The sequence below is a fragment of the Colias croceus genome, chromosome 15 (assembly GCF_905220415.1).
Source record: "Colias croceus chromosome 15, ilColCroc2.1".
NCBI classification, from domain to species: domain Eukaryota; kingdom Metazoa; phylum Arthropoda; class Insecta; order Lepidoptera; family Pieridae; genus Colias; species Colias croceus.
Window position 1 is genome coordinate 8,396,149 of NC_059551.1, and position 19,457 is coordinate 8,415,605.

Consider the following 19,457-nt stretch of genomic DNA (forward strand, 5'->3'; position numbering starts at 1 on the left):
GGAATATGGTTATACGGCGGCAAATCTACACCTTGGTTACTTTCGCTCTGATAATAATAAGGACTTCGAAATTAAAAAGTTTAAATTGCTTTTAAATCGCGCCCGTTTTCATAATACGCATTTCGTTTTATTATGTGTTAAGTGTGTCAAATTCCAAGATAATAAACTGAAATAAAACGAGGAAACTCTATTCTTCTCTTTTCTTACGATTTTCGCTAGTAATATCAAATATATATTATGTTGTTACACCATCCACATTTATTAATAATTCGATAGACTGAATTAAATCATTAATTAGTAATTACATGCATGGGCGTAGCTAGCCATGGGCTCAAGGTGGGGCAACAATAAAAAATAATATGTAACTAGCAACTGTATGTACCAAGTATGTACCCAAAGTTATATCCAGGTCTTCAAATTCGCATTTGCGAAGGCATTTGCGAAGGCATTCGCGATGGCATTCGCGAAGGCATTTGCGAAGGCATTGGCGAAGGCATTCGCGAAGGCATTTGCGAAGGTATTCGCGAAGGCATTTGCGAAGGCCTTCGCAAAGGCATTTGCGAAGGCATTCGCGATGGCATTCGCGAAGGCATTTGCGAAGGCATTGGCGAAGGCATTCGCGAAGGCATTTGCGAAGGCATTTTTTCTAGTGTAGGCACTAGAAAAAAAAAGTGTAAAGTAAAAAGTATCAGTGAGTTGTAGAACGTGTAACACAACAAAAGTGAAATTGGATAAGTTAGTGGGGTAACTAATTGGGGTGCTATACTCATTTTTCTTACAGTTCATGTAACATAGAAGCCTCAGCTATTTTCTTTTTTCGTGTGTAATTTTTTAATTCGAATTATTCTTATTCACCACGAAATAGATCCAAAAATCTTCAGCCGTTTGGTCGCTGGGCGTATGACACTTGTAAATTGTTAGTCAGTCAATTTAGAGGTAAATAATACTAATTAAAAAGGTCGCATTTTCTGTGTCGCCTGTCGACTTTCGAGAATCGAGTGCGAAATTTCTTACGGATATTAAGCTTAGCAGTTAGTAGGTACTTCAATTTTTAGATTTGGTTAGGTATCTACCTACCTTCCAGGTCAAAGCTCGAGTGGGGCAAGCGCCCCACCCTTCCCCACCGTGGCTACGCCCATGATTACATGTTTTAAACTATCATCATCATTTCGTTTTAAACTATGTTTAAATTGTAATGTTGAAATATTCACATCTTGTTTTGTTTACAACAGGAGACAAAAATTAATGTGTCATCATATTATTTTGATGTGTATCATCAAAATAAAACTCTTCAACTTTATAATATTATATTTTGAGTATTTGCTATGTATAGAACAAAATCAATGATTATAAATAAATATGAATAGCCGTCGCGTCGTAAATCCTTTTGAAAAAGTGAAAATAAAAATGTTATGAGATAATTCATTATTTTAGAATCGATTCGGCGGTTATTTTTAAAATAAAGACACAATGTTAATTAAAATTCATTATTTTAATATCCTTATCAACTATTCTTTATACACATTTATCGAACAATAAACAAATTCAATTTCAGCAAAGGCAAAAAAAAAATATTACGTCATATTTTCCGTTCTTGATTTACCAAACATTCTATACCTAATTGAGGACATCATTTTTCTGTACCTTCAATTGAAAGCGACTGGAATTCCTGTGAAGGAAAAAATCTCAAAGGTTCACATAAGCCGAGACCGAAGGTAATATATTATGCATACACCCAAAGAAAATTGTTTCATTAGGAATTTTCTTACGTATTTCAGCAATGACACTCATAATTTACATGAAATGAAAATAAAAATTTAATATGGAATATGGTTATACGGCGGCAAATCTACACCTTGGTTACTTTCGCTCTGATAATAATAAGGACTTCGAAATTAAAAAGTTTAAATTGCTTTTAAATCGCGCCCGTTTTCATAATACGCATTTCGTTTTATTATGTGTTAAGTGTGTCAAATTCCAAGATAATAAACTGAAATAAAACGAGGAAACTCTATTCTTCTCTTTTCTTACGATTTTCGCTAGTAATATCAAATATATATTATGTTGTTACACCATCCACATTTATTAATAATTCGATAGACTGAATTAAATCATTAATTAGTAATTACATGCATGGGCGTAGCTAGCCATGGGCTCAAGGTGGGGCAACAATAAAAAATAATATGTAACTAGCAACTGTATGTACCAAGTATGTACCCAAAGTTATATCCAGGTCTTCAAATTCGCATTTGCGAAGGCATTTGCGAAGGCATTCGCGATGGCATTCGCGAAGGCATTTGCGAAGGCATTGGCGAAGGCATTCGCGAAGGCATTTGCGAAGGTATTCGCGAAGGCATTTGCGAAGGCCTTCGCAAAGGCATTTGCGAAGGCATTCGCGATGGCATTCGCGAAGGCATTTGCGAAGGCATTGGCGAAGGCATTCGCGAAGGCATTTGCGAAGGCATTTTTTCTAGTGTAGGCACTAGAAAAAAAAAGTGTAAAGTAAAAAGTATCAGTGAGTTGTAGAACGTGTAACACAACAAAAGTGAAATTGGATAAGTTAGTGGGGTAACTAATTGGGGTGCTATACTCATTTTTCTTACAGTTCATGTAACATAGAAGCCTCAGCTATTTTCTTTTTTCGTGTGTAATTTTTTAATTCGAATTATTCTTATTCACCACGAAATAGATCCAAAAATCTTCAGCCGTTTGGTCGCTGGGCGTATGACACTTGTAAATTGTTAGTCAGTCAATTTAGAGGTAAATAATACTAATTAAAAAGGTCGCATTTTCTGTGTCGCCTGTCGACTTTCGAGAATCGAGTGCGAAATTTCTTACGGATATTAAGCTTAGCAGTTAGTAGGTACTTCAATTTTTAGATTTGGTTAGGTATCTACCTACCTTCCAGGTCAAAGCTCGAGTGGGGCAAGCGCCCCACCCTTCCCCACCGTGGCTACGCCCATGATTACATGTTTTAAACTATCATCATCATTTCGTTTTAAACTATGTTTAAATTGTAATGTTGAAATATTCACATCTTGTTTTGTTTACAACAGGAGACAAAAATTAATGTGTCTCGCAAATCGTAATAATAAGTTTAAAAAATAATGTAACGACCTAACGTTATCAGCTCTAGCCTCTAACACGTCTCTTTTATAAAAATCCATATATATCTGTATTTTATAGTACATCTTCTCATTTATATCATATTATTTTGATGTGTATCATCAAAATAAAACTCTTCAACTTTATAATATTATATTTTGAGTATTTGCTATGTATAGAACAAAATCAATGATTATAAATAAATATGAATAGCCGTCGCGTCGTAAATCCTTTTGAAAAAGTGAAAATAAAAATGTTATGAGATAATTCATTATTTTAGAATCGATTCGGCGGTTATTTTTAAAATAAAGACACAATGTTAATTAAAATTCATTATTTTAATATCCTTATCAACTATTCTTTATACACATTTATCGAACAATAAACAAATTCAATTTCAGCAAAGGCAAAAAAAAAATATTACGTCATATTTTCCGTTCTTGATTTACCAAACATTCTATACCTAATTGAGGACATCATTTTTCTGTACCTTCAATTGAAAGCGACTGGAATTCCTGTGAAGGAAAAAATCTCAAAGGTTCACATAAGCCGAGACCGAAGGTAATATATTATGCATACACCCAAAGAAAATTGTTTCATTAGGAATTTTCTTACGTATTTCAGCAATGACACTCATAATTTACATGAAATGAAAATAAAAATTTAATATGGAATATGGTTATACGGCGGCAAATCTACACCTTGGTTACTTTCGCTCTGATAATAAAAAGGACTTCGAAATTAAAAAGTTTAAATTGCTTTTAAATCGCGCCCGTTTTCATAATACGCATTTCGTTTTATTATGTGTTAAGTGTGTCAAATTCCAAGATAATAAACTGAAATAAAACGAGGAAACTCTATTCTTCTCTTTTCTTACGATTTTCGCTAGTAATATCAAATATATATTATGTTGTTACACCATCCACATTTATTAATAATTCGATAGACTGAATTAAATCATTAATTAGTAATTACATGCATGGGCGTAGCTAGCCATGGGCTCAAGGTGGGGCAACAATAAAAAATAATATGTAACTAGCAACTGTATGTACCAAGTATGTACCCAAAGTTATATCCAGGTCTTCAAATTCGCATTTGCGAAGGCATTTGCGAAGGCATTGGCGAAGGCATTCGCGAAGGCATTTGCGAAGGCATTCGCGAAGGCATTTGCGAAGGCATTCGCGATGGCATTCGCGAAGGCATTTGCGAAGGCATTGGCGAAGGCATTCGCGAAGGCATTTGCGAAGGCCTTCACGAAGGCATTTGCGAAGGCATTCGCGATGGCATTCGCGAAGGCATTTGCGAAGGCATTGGCGAAGGCATTCGCGAAGGCATTTGCGAAGGTATTCGCGAAGGCATTTGCGAAGGCCTTCGCAAAGGCATTTGCGAAGGCATTCGCGATGGCATTCGCGAAGGCATTTGCGAAGGCATTGGCGAAGGCATTCGCGAAGGCATTTGCGAAGGCATTTTTTCTAGTGTAGGCACTAGAAAAAAAAAGTGTAAAGTAAAAAGTATCAGTGAGTTGTAGAACGTGTAACACAACAAAAGTGAAATTGGATAAGTTAGTGGGGTAACTAATTGGGGTGCTATACTCATTTTTTCTTACAGTTCATGTAACATAGAAGCCTCAGCTATTTTCTTTTTTCGTGTGTAATTTTTTAATTCGAATTATTCTTATTCACCACGAAATAGATCCAAAAATCTTCAGCCGTTTGGTCGCTGGGCGTATGACACTTGTAAATTGTTAGTCAGTCAATTTAGAGGTAAATAATACTAATTAAAAAGGTCGCATTTTCTGTGTCGCCTGTCGACTTTCGAGAATCGAGTGCGAAATTTCTTACGGATATTAAGCTTAGCAGTTAGTAGGTACTTCAATTTTTAGATTTGGTTAGGTATCTACCTACCTTCCAGGTCAAAGCTCGAGTGGGGCAAGCGCCCCACCCTTCCCCACCGTGGCTACGCCCATGATTACATGTTTTAAACTATCATCATCATTTCGTTTTAAACTATGTTTAAATTGTAATGTTGAAATATTCACATCTTGTTTTGTTTACAACAGGAGACAAAAATTAATGTGTCTCGCAAATCGTAATAATAAGTTTAAAAAATAATGTAACGACCTAACGTTATCAGCTCTAGCCTCTAACACGTCTCTTTTATAAAAATCCATATATATCTGTATTTTATAGTACATCTTCTCATTTATATCATATTATTTTGATGTGTATAATAACTCCTCATTTATTGGATATTAAGTTCACTTATTGCTAAGCTAATGGAACAATAAATATTATTATTATTATTTTTTTGTTTATGGTATAGGACAGCAAACGAGCAGACGCGTCGCCTGGTGTTAAGCGATACACGCCGCCCATAAGCATCCACTCCACTGGGAAGTGGATGTGTTGCTGTCCTCAAAGGGATTTTGAAGGAGTTAGGTAGAAGGGACGAGGATGGGAGGGAATGAGGATAGGGAAGGAGAGGATGGGTAGGGGATGCGAAGGGATGTGGGCCTCCGGACCCCTCAATATATTATACTCTTTCAGAGATAATTAATGGAAAATTTTAACATTGATATTTGATTTCACTTTGCTTTATTATCTCCTTATTAAAATATAATATTTTCTTATTGAAATCCGATTACCTGTTATGTTCATAAATTAATTAGGTATTAAGTTATTTTATTTTTTTGGTTATATCTCGGTTTACTTACATAGGTGAATAAAGACGGTTTTTCAAATGTACATAGTTGGACTTTCAAAACTATGTCTATTTGAGACATAGTTTTGAAAGGTTTTGAGTTCATTTATTTCATCATGTCATCATAGTATCAAAGATAGACACTATAAAGTCAATGAAAAGGTAGGTATTTTTGATGAAATTAAACATAAATAAATAACATAAATCTTTATTGAAATTATATCTCGAAATTATACCTCCTATTCCCATCAAGCATAGATAGAAACAGTATCGACACACGAGACTTGATTCGTATGATTTAATGAAATCAGCATTTTGGTATACTTCGGTATACCAAAATGCTGATGAATTGGGATGATCTTCGGATCACAAGTATGTTTTAACTATGCTGAGGCATAAGACGTGTTCCACGACTATGCATGCCACCTGTCGCCGCTTGAAGTTCTGCCGCAGGTTTACAGCTAAATTTTATTATACCCGTCAATTAAATCTGCAGGGCGGGATAAGGTAAGTTTAGACTAGCAGACCTTTAACTATGCAGTGGTAGCCGAAATCTCTGGGTATGTGAAAACGAATACTCCACATCTGTAACAAAAAATTGTGTTTAAAACTTTAATTTTTGTTGAACCAGCTGTAACAATATTACCTAATTTGTTATGATTCTAAAATTTCTAAGTGAGAAAGATATTTTTTATTATTAGTATTATATTAATGTCTTAAGCTGTACCTAACACTTTTATGAAATTTGCGTCACGCTTTTTGCGTATTGCTTACAATAATAATTTGAAAATATGTCTTACAACTTTGAATATTGATGAATAATATTTGTTAATTCTACCAAACCTAACTCTACCATAGTGCTAGCAGAACTAGGTTCAATCTCCAGAACATTATATTAGACTTCAAAGCATTCCAGAGTGACAATTTGAATCTAGATAATGACTGTTACACGACAGGCGAAATGTATTGTATGTCTGTGTTTATCTATTACTTCAGAAAATTATGCAGAACTCTACCTTATGTAAATAGATTACACATGGGTTTAAATATGTTATGTTTGTTTAGTTTGTGTAAAATATTGGTGATACTGGCATGAAAATAAACAAACCGATAAGATTAAATAATAAAAAAATCGACGTGGTTATAAAAGTTTAAAAATAGTGAAGCTAAATAAAACAAAATAAATGTGGAACTAGTAAATTGTGTGTTTCTTAAGAAAATCTTTACTTTGCATTATATAATCGATAAAGGACACCATGAGGAAACCGTGCCCAAGAACCAACGACAACTTGCCAAGTTTGACGACATAATAATACTACGTAACATCTGCTACACTCCTTGGCCAACTGTATTAAGGCTTGAACCCTCATAGGACACCTGTGTCCCTGCAGTACAAATAAATGTATATTGCAGAAATGGGAAAAACACATTGTTAATTCTTACTTCCCTACTTAATATTATAAATGCCAAAGTAGCTCTGTCAGTTTGTCTGTTCTTAGTCTTTATAATGAAAGTATTTGGTTGAAATCTATATAAAAATATATATATATAAAAATGAAACCCGTTTTCCTTGGTCACGGCGACACCTGTGAAGGGGTGGATCGATTTCGATAATTCTTTTTTATAATATTCCTTGAATAACGAGGATGATTCTTATATAAAGAAAAAATAAACATGTACCACCGGTGAAGCCGGGGCGGACCGCTAGTTTCTAATAAAATTAGTTTGGGATAGGACATACGATAGTTTTCATCGCAGAAATCCCAAAGGTTTTTCTTTATCCCCCTGTCCTCCCACGGCTTCACCCGTGTAGGGTGAAGCCGTGGGCGGACAGTTTATTTTTAATAATTATGTATGTAATGTTTCAAATATGATAATTTACCTATTTATTTTTTTTCATTATTTCATGAAGAGCTTTCTGTAATTATAACTTATAATAACAATGGTGCCTATGAAACTTAATAGTATTTGATTGATGAAAGTGTCCATCTAAGTATCAACATAATTCTACTAAACTTCAATTTGTTTGAACTTTCTGTTTCAATTCAATGCGGTCATATTTTTATTATATTATGGTAATTTTCATAAGCTTCCGAAAGTAAAAAATACTGCGAAAACGTCTCAGCATTATCTCTACATATTGAAAGTATCTATTTCAATTTAATATTCATTTTATTTTTTAAATGGAAGGACCCCTACGTCCCGAAACTATAATTCACGTAACATGTTTATCTACGCTTATTATCTTTCTATTAAAGCTTTGTGTTTTCGTAAATTATGGCAGGGTAAGGACAGAACGATCTTTTTATTAATGCAAAGAGCACTCGAGATTTTTCCGCTACGTTAGAACTATGAAGCGAAGTGAAGAAACGTTCAGAAAGTCAGAAACTCGACAGTCGATTTCTGGCTACCGGCGTCGACGGCTGGAGCGGGAGCCATGTCCATGTGACGTTTACAACGCGGGAATGTTTTCGAATACCGAATTCGAGTTTAACGTTTTGTTTTTTTAACGCGTTTGTTGTATGCCAGTGCGAAATTGTGATTGAAAATATAGTGAAAACTTTTTGGAAAGTTTAAAAATATTTTTGTGTTGTGAACTTTTTATTCCAACTGTGAGAATTTTGGGTAAGCTTTTATTGTAATTATTTCATTTTGTATTTATTGAAAGAAAAATAATATTTCATAAGTCTGAAGTTTTTTTTTTAATTTTCCGATGGGAGATATGCTTCTTCAATGCCTTATTATCTAATTTTGGTTACAAAATATTTGAAAAAGTTCTGCAAATCCGTTATATACGACCCATTTCAGAAAAATTAACTTTTTATTAATATTTTATGTAAACATTTACCATAAACATAAACATTAACTGTAAATATTTCGTATTTAATTGAAAATTTTAATTGTGGATCTAATTTTTTTTAAACTTCGTAGGTGGATACGGAAAAGTCAAAATTATACTCATTATGTTAAAAATAACCCAAAAATACGGAAATAATTGGTATTAACAAAAAGGGATAATGATTTTATTTATAATCCGTTGCTTTTCTAATTGCCGATAAGGAAAAATAGAAATCTATCTATAAATAGAATGTACATTTTTCCCTTTGAATCTAAAGCTATACCTTCGCTAAAGTTTGAATGACACTTGACCCTGCTAGATAAGCGCAGTCAGCAATTTTGTCAACCCTTGTCAGAATTCACACGACACTTAAATGTTCTTAAATATCCTATTAATATTAGTTTGAAAATATTTAGGTTTGTCTTTTCATGACTTAATACCTACTTGCTAAGAGAAGTTTTTGAAAAGTCAAGAATATAATATGCAATGCGACATGTGTGAACAATTATGTGTATAATATACGACACAAATTAGCTGACTATAATGTCAAATATGAGTCAATTAGTTATTCCATGAAAAATAGTATTAAAGTATGGAAGTTTGATTTTATTCGTAGAGCTATTGAAAACAAAAATCATTTCAAAAATAAATTCCTAACATTTTCGGACTCACGTGAATCTCTTAGCTCTACCAAAGCTATAACTGTACAAGATTTGGTAGAGCTAAGAGATTCAATCCTACTAATATCATAATTGCGAAAGTTTGTGAGGATGTGTTTGTGTGTGTGTGTGTTTGTTACTCTTTCACGCAAATACTAAGAACCGATTACAATGAAATTTAGGACACATATAGAGGGTAACTTGGATTAACACATAGGTTTCATCCCAGAAATCCCACGGGAACGGGAACTATGCGGGTTTTTCTTTCAAAACGCAGGCGAAGCCGTGGGTGGAAAGCTTGTCTTCAATAAATTATTTTATTTGTGAAATATTAAGGTTTTAAATTAAAAGAGCTCATATTTTAATTAGCTTGAATTTGATTTTTTATGGCATTCAAATGTTTAATCAAAATAAATTTATAAAGAATAGATATAATTAAGAATAGATTAAAAATATTATAAATTTATATTTAAATTAGCTTTTTTATCTAAGATTAGAAATAATAATAAATCATCAACTCTGAAATGCTGAACTCTGAACATTCATACGATTATATATCACAAATATTGTAATCATGTATGGTAGAATAAAAAAAAACATACTTTAACAATAATAACCGTAAGTGATATACTTTTGTTGTATTCTTAATGTTTTTTTTTATTTATCTTATTGAACTTCACCATCCTCCTTAATCAAAACCAAGGTTCTGTCAACGCCGACTATGAATAGTCAATAAATGACACAATTACTCCATATTATTATCAATGAAATAGCTCCTTAAGCCGATTAAAATTTAATTAATTTAGCACTTCGTCCATTTTGAATACTAATCCATTTCAAAATTGAAAGCAATGGAACAAGTGGCTCAATTCTGCGATTCTGAATTATTAATTTGCTTCTAGTATTCTAGGTTTAATTAAATTCCTCGAGAGGAAGACTCCACTTTTAAATAATTTTTCTTAGAGGTTTTCGCTTTTTCTTGTTTTCATTGAAATTTAAGGTTTCAAATGCCACGTGCTATAATTCCAAGTGATTTTTTTTTATGTCAAGTTAAAACTGTAATGCCTTAAATATATTTTTTACTTTATTATACTGTATTATTAATTTATTTTTTTGAACGAGTTAATCACAAAATTTACTGGTACGAATTGAAAAATAAGTTTTATTTTGATAAATTCATCAGAATATACTACAAAATAAAATTTCTCTACGACATAGGTCGAGTCGGTCCTCCTATTATAGAGGAGCGGATGAATTCGCGGAACACAGTAACATATCCCTACTAATATCCCCACATAATATTATAAATGCGAAAGTAACTGTGTCTGTCTGTCTGTCTGTTACGCTTTCCTGCTTAAACCTCTCAATCGATTTTGATGAAATTTGGCACAGACAATCTTTAGACCCTGAGAAAGAACATAGGCTACCTTTTATTGCGAAATATGTACCACGGGTGAAGCCGGGGCGGACCGCTAGTACTTCATAAAGAAGGTAGTTATTATTATAAAGATTGTATAGATAAACTCGTTTTATACCTCGTCGAGCTTAGTCCCAAATACAAACCTTACGATTATTTTCTACGGGCTACGGGTCGAGTATTGTGTTATCGGAGATATACAATTTCTCATTTCTTAGAGGTCACTTATCCGTGAAGATTATGGTAATAGAAACCCGTATTACGTGGGATTTGTCCATTTATTTTATAACTGATTTCTTTATTGCCTCTTTCAGAATGGTTGTGATGTTTTGTTATGTCGTTAAATACTACGTCATTTATTATTTTGTTTTTTCGTTTATAATCGATTTGATGGAAAAAATAGCATTTGTAATTGAGTAAATAGTAGGTAAGTAAGTACATGGTCGCGGAAGAATTGTAACCAATACCCGCGGCCCCATCATTAAAGCGGCTCGACGGAACACAGTGGGGTTTTAGTCGGTAAGAATCCGACATAACCCACGGCTCCTTCCCCGGGGGCCGTGGGTATCTTTGGAAGATTTCCCCACTATAAAAAAAAGGTAGGTAAGTACATGATTCATATTTTGTGTGTATATAAGTATGTAAAGTTATGTGTCGTCTTTATTTGGTATCTATTGCAAATCTGTTTTACAGATCACTTTCTTACCTATATTAAATTATCTGCCTTCTATGCCTTGTTAGAATTTAAATTTTTGATTGTCCTCCATTGTCCAACGAACTGAGGGTGCAAATTAATTGTTTTCGAACAATTTTCGCTCAAAATATCTCTTTGTCAACGAGGCACTTGTCATTTCGTGCACTCAATTTGCTCGAACCCCTGACCTTTTGTCTTGGTACCGTTCATTCAAACCGGAATAGATACTTTATTTGAACAAAATATGTCGTCATAAATTATTTTATTTCATTCATATAGAGAAACCGAATTCTTTGTAATTAGCAGTAAGGTGTTAATTGGCTTATTGTTTATTTTAATAATTTATGTAGGTTTCGACTATTTGGTATTTCCCTTATGAATAAAATGTCAAAAGTTTTGATAAACAGCCGTAAAGTATTCCATCATAAAAGTGTTCTTACATCGTAAACTGATGTCAACATAAATTATTCTATTTTATAAGTCATCACAGGAAAATCTACATCGTTGTTAAAATTCTATTGTATAGGTAGGTCGAAAAACATTTAATACTGGCCAATGACCTAGCAACACTTGATAAATAGGTACTATTGTTTACAACACAATAATAACCATATTATACTGCAGTACCTACGTCTTCCATATATGAAAGATAATACGAAAGTATAAATGAAATCATCATCAATCGTTTAATCGTCTATACTCTATACTCTATGTTTTGTTAATATAGAGTAAAATTAAATTACTCTGAATGTCGCTCCATATAAGTATTTATGTAAAAATATTATTATTATCTGAGATGTAGATCTACATTTCTAAGATGTTTCAGCTAAGTAAGTTATAAATATAAAGTGAAATTTTACTAATTACATCTTTATGCTATGCCTTCCTATTCCTAAAAATAGCATACCTTCATGTTACACAAGAATTTAAAAAATTCGGACTACATAATTCAAAAAGTGTAAACATAATAAATAGATCTAAAAGTGAACGCTTACAGGTTTAGCAAGTTATGGATAGCTATATTTACTTTATTAATTAATACTAAAAATACGCGGGAATATCGATTCATCATCACAATTACGAAGACCGTTTATATTCTGGACGCTGTAAAAATAGATCTGACATGTCCGGAACAATGTGTTTGCGCTAATGTAGGTATTTTACTTCACTACATAGTATAAAACAAAGTCGCTTTTACTGTCCCTATGTCCCTTTGTATGCTGAAATCTTTAAAACTACGCAACGGATTTTGATGCGGTTTTTTTTAATAGATAGAGTGATTCAAGGGAAATGTAATATATAAGTTAGGTTTTAGACAAAGCGGGCGAAGCCGCGGGCGGTAAGCTAGTTTAAATTTTAAATTGCGACTTTATCTTAGTGCAGGCGATAGAACGAAATTGATCATTATTTGAAATACTTTATTTTTGAATTTATATTTTTTTGGTTTTTATGGCATTCAAATGCTTTATAAATATAAATTATGAATTCGGAAAAAAAAATTCGGAATGGCGCGAAGGATGCGGGTTCGAGTCCCGCCTCGTGATCGAATTTTTTCTATTCTTTATAAATTTATACTTTATTTTTATTTTGCTTATGATATTAATTGATGCCTACTGTGGGTGTATAAAATATCGTATGATGAAAATTGTAAGTGTACATTATCGATTGTATGCAAACATAATTGCATTTGTAAATGTAAAAATTTGAAAAGCGGTAGAGTTAAGTGGTTAAAGGCATACAAGTTCTGACTGCAATAAAAACGTCGAATTTTACAGAATAGAAGTAAACGACTCTATTTGTAGAGAGGTCGTAGATTCGTTGTTAAGGCCTCCAATTTCAATCAAAACGTTGAATCTACGAAATGTGCGGTGACATGTGACATCTGTATACTGCACTTGGTCAACGTGGTGGATTGGATGCCTCTAGGAGGCACATATCCCGGCAGTAGGAACAAAAATAGGCTAGTAGGCATAATCGTAAGTATATAATATTTATCATACAGAAACTATAGCTTTGCAAATACGTGACTCTATACAAGGCTACTTTAATAACGAATTTTTAAATAAAACCTCCTGAACCTTTTGTATATTATAATATTTGGCCTAAATCTTTTCTATACGAACAGGGATTTCGGGTACAAAGCCAAATGTTGAATCATACAGTTGCAGCAAAAGGAATTACATTTGAAAGTCCCTCAAAGAGATTGTACAATAGAACACAACTATAAGCTATGTTGATGTAAATTCTTTGTATGTGTGTGTATTGTGCAGTGCGTTAGTGTGAGTGCAATAATATAAAGTGTAAGGTCAAAGTGCTTTTTAGGAAATGTTACTTAAAATCTGTTTTCTGGTGATAAATCAAGAGCTTTTGAAATAAATTGAACGTTATATTTTGAATAGTTTTATTATTTATAGAGATAGTTCTTTTTGCGTATTTTGTTTTGAATAATTAGTAACTTTAAGTTACTTTTAGATCCTTAATCCTTATGTCTATAAAGGGTCGTTCTTGAGATAGTTAAAAGCAATCCATCTTTGTTATTCTCTATGTGCTTGACAGCTACTTGTAAGTTGCGATGTGTTCTGCTTATTCCAGTGTCTAAAGAAAGAATTATTGTCTTATTGTAATTTTCTGTTAATATTCTGAATTGAAGTTTGTAAATTAAGCTGTAATTTTGTAGATTTACGTTCATGAATTTGAAATTTAATTCATTCAATCACATATAAATTACTAGCTTACCACCCGCGGCTTCGTCTGCGCAGTCAAAGAAAAACCCGCATAGTTCCCGTTCCCGTGGGATTTCCGGGATAAAACCTATCCTATGTCCTTTCTCGGGTATCAAAATATCTCTATACCAAATTTCATGCAAATTGGTTCAGTAGTTAAGGCGTGATTGAGTAACAGACAGACAGACAGACAGAGTTACTTTCGCATTTATAATATTAGTATGGATATATGTAGCTGTAATTTGCTTGGGATAGATACAATGGATATTAAATAGGTAAAGCATATTTTCTGAATATAGTACGACAAAATTTTTAACTGTTATGTGCTTATAATTAAGAGTTTAAAAATAAGAATAAAAAATCAAAATATTGGATACAATTAACCATTATTTTAATCGTCATTTTTTAAAAACAACTGAACCCGTTTTTATATTCACACCGAAGTTTGTGCAAATAATGATATCGTCCGAATTCATTCTGAAAGAGGATTAAAATGATTACTAGGCGCGTTATCCAAACATAAACAACAATATAAAACGAACGAATTTATTTTATTGTGTCTACATAAAAACAATTGAAATAGCTGTAAGAATAGAGCTGAAAAAGTTATTGAAATCTAAAATTAAAGCTCGCAGAATTTTATATTTTCAGAGGCAGTAGTAAAAATTGTATCACAAAGGTTGAAAAAGTTACATTCCTATGTACATAGACACTGTACTATGTATTTCTTATTTCTTGACATAATATTATACATAATTACTCGGTACAAAAAGAAAGCAACCGCAGACATTCTTGCTGGTTATTCTCTGTTAAAACAGCTATACAAATCGATAGTAAATAATTTCTACATAATTATTTAGAGTGACTCAAAAAAATAGAGTAAATACTCTCAATTTACTACACTACCTGAGTACAACTACTAGAGTTCTATTTTAATAAATAAATAAATATTATAGGACATTATTACACATATCGACCTAGTCCCACAGTAAGCTCAATTAAGGCTTGTGTTGTGGGTACTAGGCGACGATAAATATAATATTTAATAAAAACATATATAGATAATAACACCCAGACCCAAGAACAAATAATTGAGTTCATCACACAAATATTTGCCCTGACCGGGGATCGAACCCGGGACCGTCGGCTCAGTAGGCAGTTACTTTACCACTGCGCCAACCGCGTCGTCAAATAACTAATATGTAATATGTTTATGTAGTTTATTACTTAAATTCAAACTAATAACTAATATGTTTGAATTTAAGTAATAAACTACATAAACCACTCACCTGAGAACCAAGCTATCTATTTATTTATAGCATGGGTTAAATCACTGTCTGCATAGGAGCATAGGCGATATCTCACACCCGCGTGCTATTGTGTTGTATAGAATTGCATGGTTTATTATAGTTGTGTGTACATCAGCTTTGTCCGTCTTCTAATTAATGATGTTAATGCTAAATTTAGATTAGTGCTGAAATTATAAAGGTCTACGATCGGTTTAAATTTAATAATATGTTTTTAATTAAGCTATTTTTGTGGATGTACTCTAATCCTGATGATTCTAGCGTTCGTGACAAAAATTAGGAATAATTAATTACCTCTAGTTATCTTTTCTCATACTCTCATGTCTATATAGTAAAATTTTATTTAATTTAAAATTTAATTTGCCTCTGGGACATTCTGGTTTCCTCACAATGTCTTCTTTCACCGTTTGAGCAGTGTGAATAATGTGCAGATAAGCTGAAATATTTCTAGTTCGCTCGTCTGGCATCGAACCCGGGACATTAATTGAAATTTGAGGTCTTCACTTCATTAGTTAAAATGTTTAGATAAATAATTTAGAAAGTCCTTCATGAAAGTTGTTGAAAGTTCGAGTGAAACCAAGAGGCATAGTTTTGTATAGTGTATGCAATATGATATTAAATGCATGAATTATGCCGTTAATTTCACATAATATCAACTCTAATCTTAGCAAAGCTAGTTAATTATTATTATGGAAATTATAATATGCAATATAATAATACATACTATACTATAATATTATAAATGCGAAAGTAACTCTGTCTGTCTGTCTGTTACTCAATCACGCCTAAACTACTGAACCAATTTTCATGAAATTTGGTATGGAGATATTTTGATACCCGAGAAAGGACATAGGCTACTTTTTATCCCGGGAAAATCACGCAATCCCGGAAATCCTACGGGAACGGGAACTATGCAGGTTTTTCTTTGACTGCGCGAGCGAAGCCACGGGCGGAAACCTAGTTGTTTATATAACACGCATTATGCTAGTCACTTGTCCTGGCTTTTCATGTATTTATCGGAAATAAATATATTGAACTAAATACACAAGTAGGTAGGTACATAAACTTTCTATGTACAAAATTTCATTCAAAACGACTCCGCCATGCGAATGAGTTAGAAATCAAAAGTTTTTATATAGATATCTATATCTATGAAAATAATAAGAAACTTTTTTTTTATTCTAGATAGGGAAGCGCTTGACCACAATCTCGCCTGATGGAAAGCTAAGATGCGGTCTGATGGTACGCGCTTCCCTAGTAAGAACCGGTTCAATCTTCGCTTGAAAAATTCTTTACGAGACACCCTCAAACGTACTGCTCTATCAAAAAAAATGTGTGCGTGTACTAGAGTATACACGTAAGAAGTGAAACTTAGGGATAAGAAAAAGTTGGCGCGTAACGCAAAAATGTCACGCCTACGGCGTAACGCAAAAATGTTACACTAAGGCTGGATGCAGAGCTTGACCGACCGTCAGTGCGTACCGTCGGTCCTGACGATACGCATCAACAAAATGTATGAAGATGACACTATGCGCATGACAATACGCGTGCGTATGGTCGGTCTAGCTATGAACGGTTTTATGAATTTCCATACATATGACAAGCGCGACTGACGTACGCACCGATGGTCGGTCAAGCTCTGCAACCAGCCTAAATTTTTGTCCAACCCCGATAAAGAAGTTTCACTTCAATAAAACTATTTCTAAAATTATTACCAGCATGTTACATTAGTGAACTATATTTAGCGTAATATTAAAAGCATAAAAGGAATTTCTGGAAACCATTTTTCATTAGAGCGCGGTTGCATTTTCCCGCTCAAAATGGTTAAGTGTAGATGGCGGAGTTATTTTTAGCGAATCCACACCATTAACTTGTAAACCGCAAAATGTTAACTTTAAATCGGAACTATTAAATTTCGTGAACCTTGGTTTTATAATTTGAATTTTATTTTGTGATTTAAGGTGTTATTTACACTAATTTCATTTAAGTTCACACCATACAAAATTGTAGGTGTATATGAATACTATTGTAAATGCAGAATTCACTTATATTATAAATGCGGAAGTTTGTTAGTATGTATTTATGTAATTTTGTTACTTTTTAAAGAAAAAAGTAAAAAACCTCTGGATGGATTTGGATGAAACGTTACAGTCTAGTAATGTATAGGCGGCACAGCGAGTTTTTAATGTCTTATTTTGAAATACTAGTAGGTAAGTAAATCGGTTTAATACTCATTCGAATTAATACCAATTACTATAGATATAACAACATTATCTAATTACTCAGAAGATCAGAGGCACAGCTAGTTTTTAATATGTTTAATTTTGAAGTATAGTAGGTAAGTAAATTTGTTACTCAATCGAATTAATACCAAACAATCCATATAACTTTACAACATTATCAAATTACACTGAAGAGCATCAATATGCTTAATTAGGAGGCACTTATCTACATTAACGATACTATAAACCTATGTTCCTACTCAATTAATATGTGACAAAGGATTTCTCAAGCACCATAGTTTATATCATGTAACTCTTGAAGCTATATTCAGACTATTTGAAAGCTTTCGTCATATGAATAGTCATTCATAACAAGCGGATTTGGTAACTTCTTGAAGGCGATAGAAAATTATAATACCTACTATAGATATAGAACATAGGTATTTTGTATAGAAAGGGATAGGTTTTCAGACTACAAAGAAACATAAATACGAACTATTAACGCAAAAACTGACCAAGGAAGTTACGTTCATTCCTAACGTAGGTACTAGACAGAATAGTTCTAAAACTACACCTTTTCAAGGACCTTAACCACTGAAGAACTATTGCTCCCTGCAAAAATATATAATTAATTACCTTCACAATGTTATTTCTCAACAATATTTTCACAAATTGCTTAACAAATCTTCATAAAACCGCTCATAATGCGCATATAATTTTGTATAAGTAGGTAATAACATTTTAATTTTTACCCATAAATCTCTCTCATTGCTATGATTCGTATAATTTTAATTAACAAGAGCAACCAGCTATTAATCCCCGAATCTTTTAGCGTCAATTTTGTTTCCTCCTTAATTGTAAACGAATTTAATTTAAGATAAGGAAGCTCTAAATTCGTTAGATTGTTCTGTTGAATTATTATAATTTATTGTGTACTGTACACTGCAATACTTCATTTCCCCAAAAATAGACGTAGTTATATCTATATTACTGTTGGACCTATTATTATTGTTGGAAAGGTCTGATTTAGCTTCTAACCAATACTTGAAATAAAAAATTTAATAAACAATTTTTTTTCATAATATAATAAGTACCTAAAAGTATAATTTTATTGTTTTTAATAACAACCCCGACAATGGAGAAGGAGACCCACTTGATGGTAGGTCACGGTCACCGCCCATGACAATTCACAGCATAAGGGAACACTGCGAACGTATTGCCGACTTTAATTTAACTTTTGGCGTTTTATGATATCGATTATCACATTCGACCATCATAATGCAGAAGTTCTTAAGAAATTCTAGTCCTGTCTTGAAACAATGAATTTAAAATGTTTAATAGCACCCGAAGAACATTTTTAATAGTAATAGTAAGGAATTTAGTCTCTTGGAAGAGCCGACACAGCACGTAGGTCTACGTGCCTTCTGAAACGGCTTTTCTATTACCTAATCTCTTACCAGTCGTGTTGGATTTTCCATTACAACGAACTTTGACAATGATTGCAAAAGGACTTACTGCATTTATATTGCACGTATTGGTGAACTATGATGTTGGTTTTCTATGAGATTCACTATCCTAATAGAATTTTTAAATACTATTTTTAAAATTCTGTCATATTTTTCTTCCTATTAATAAACTTTTTTGAGCCTCACCTTTCGACTTTTTTTTAATTTAATTCAAAATTTTTTCACGTTGGTGGATTCATGGATCAGTTACTATAATATAATAATTTCATTCATTCAATCGGTCTAGCTAATAATTATAATTGTTTTTTTTCCGAATTTTAAGCTT

At 32.8% G+C, this 19,457-nt stretch overlaps 1 protein-coding gene across 1 annotated transcript in view; it reads left to right on the forward strand.

The window, feature by feature from the left end:
* The first annotated feature begins 8,228 nt into the window (after positions 1-8,228).
* Positions 8,229-19,457, forward strand: part of LOC123698255 (neuropeptide CCHamide-1 receptor-like) — a 159,637-nt gene continuing 148,408 nt past the window's right edge. The window contains exon 1 of the mRNA XM_045644834.1: positions 8,229-8,430. The gene's annotated coding sequence lies outside the window, so the exon portion shown is untranslated. The remainder of the gene's footprint in view (positions 8,431-19,457) is intronic.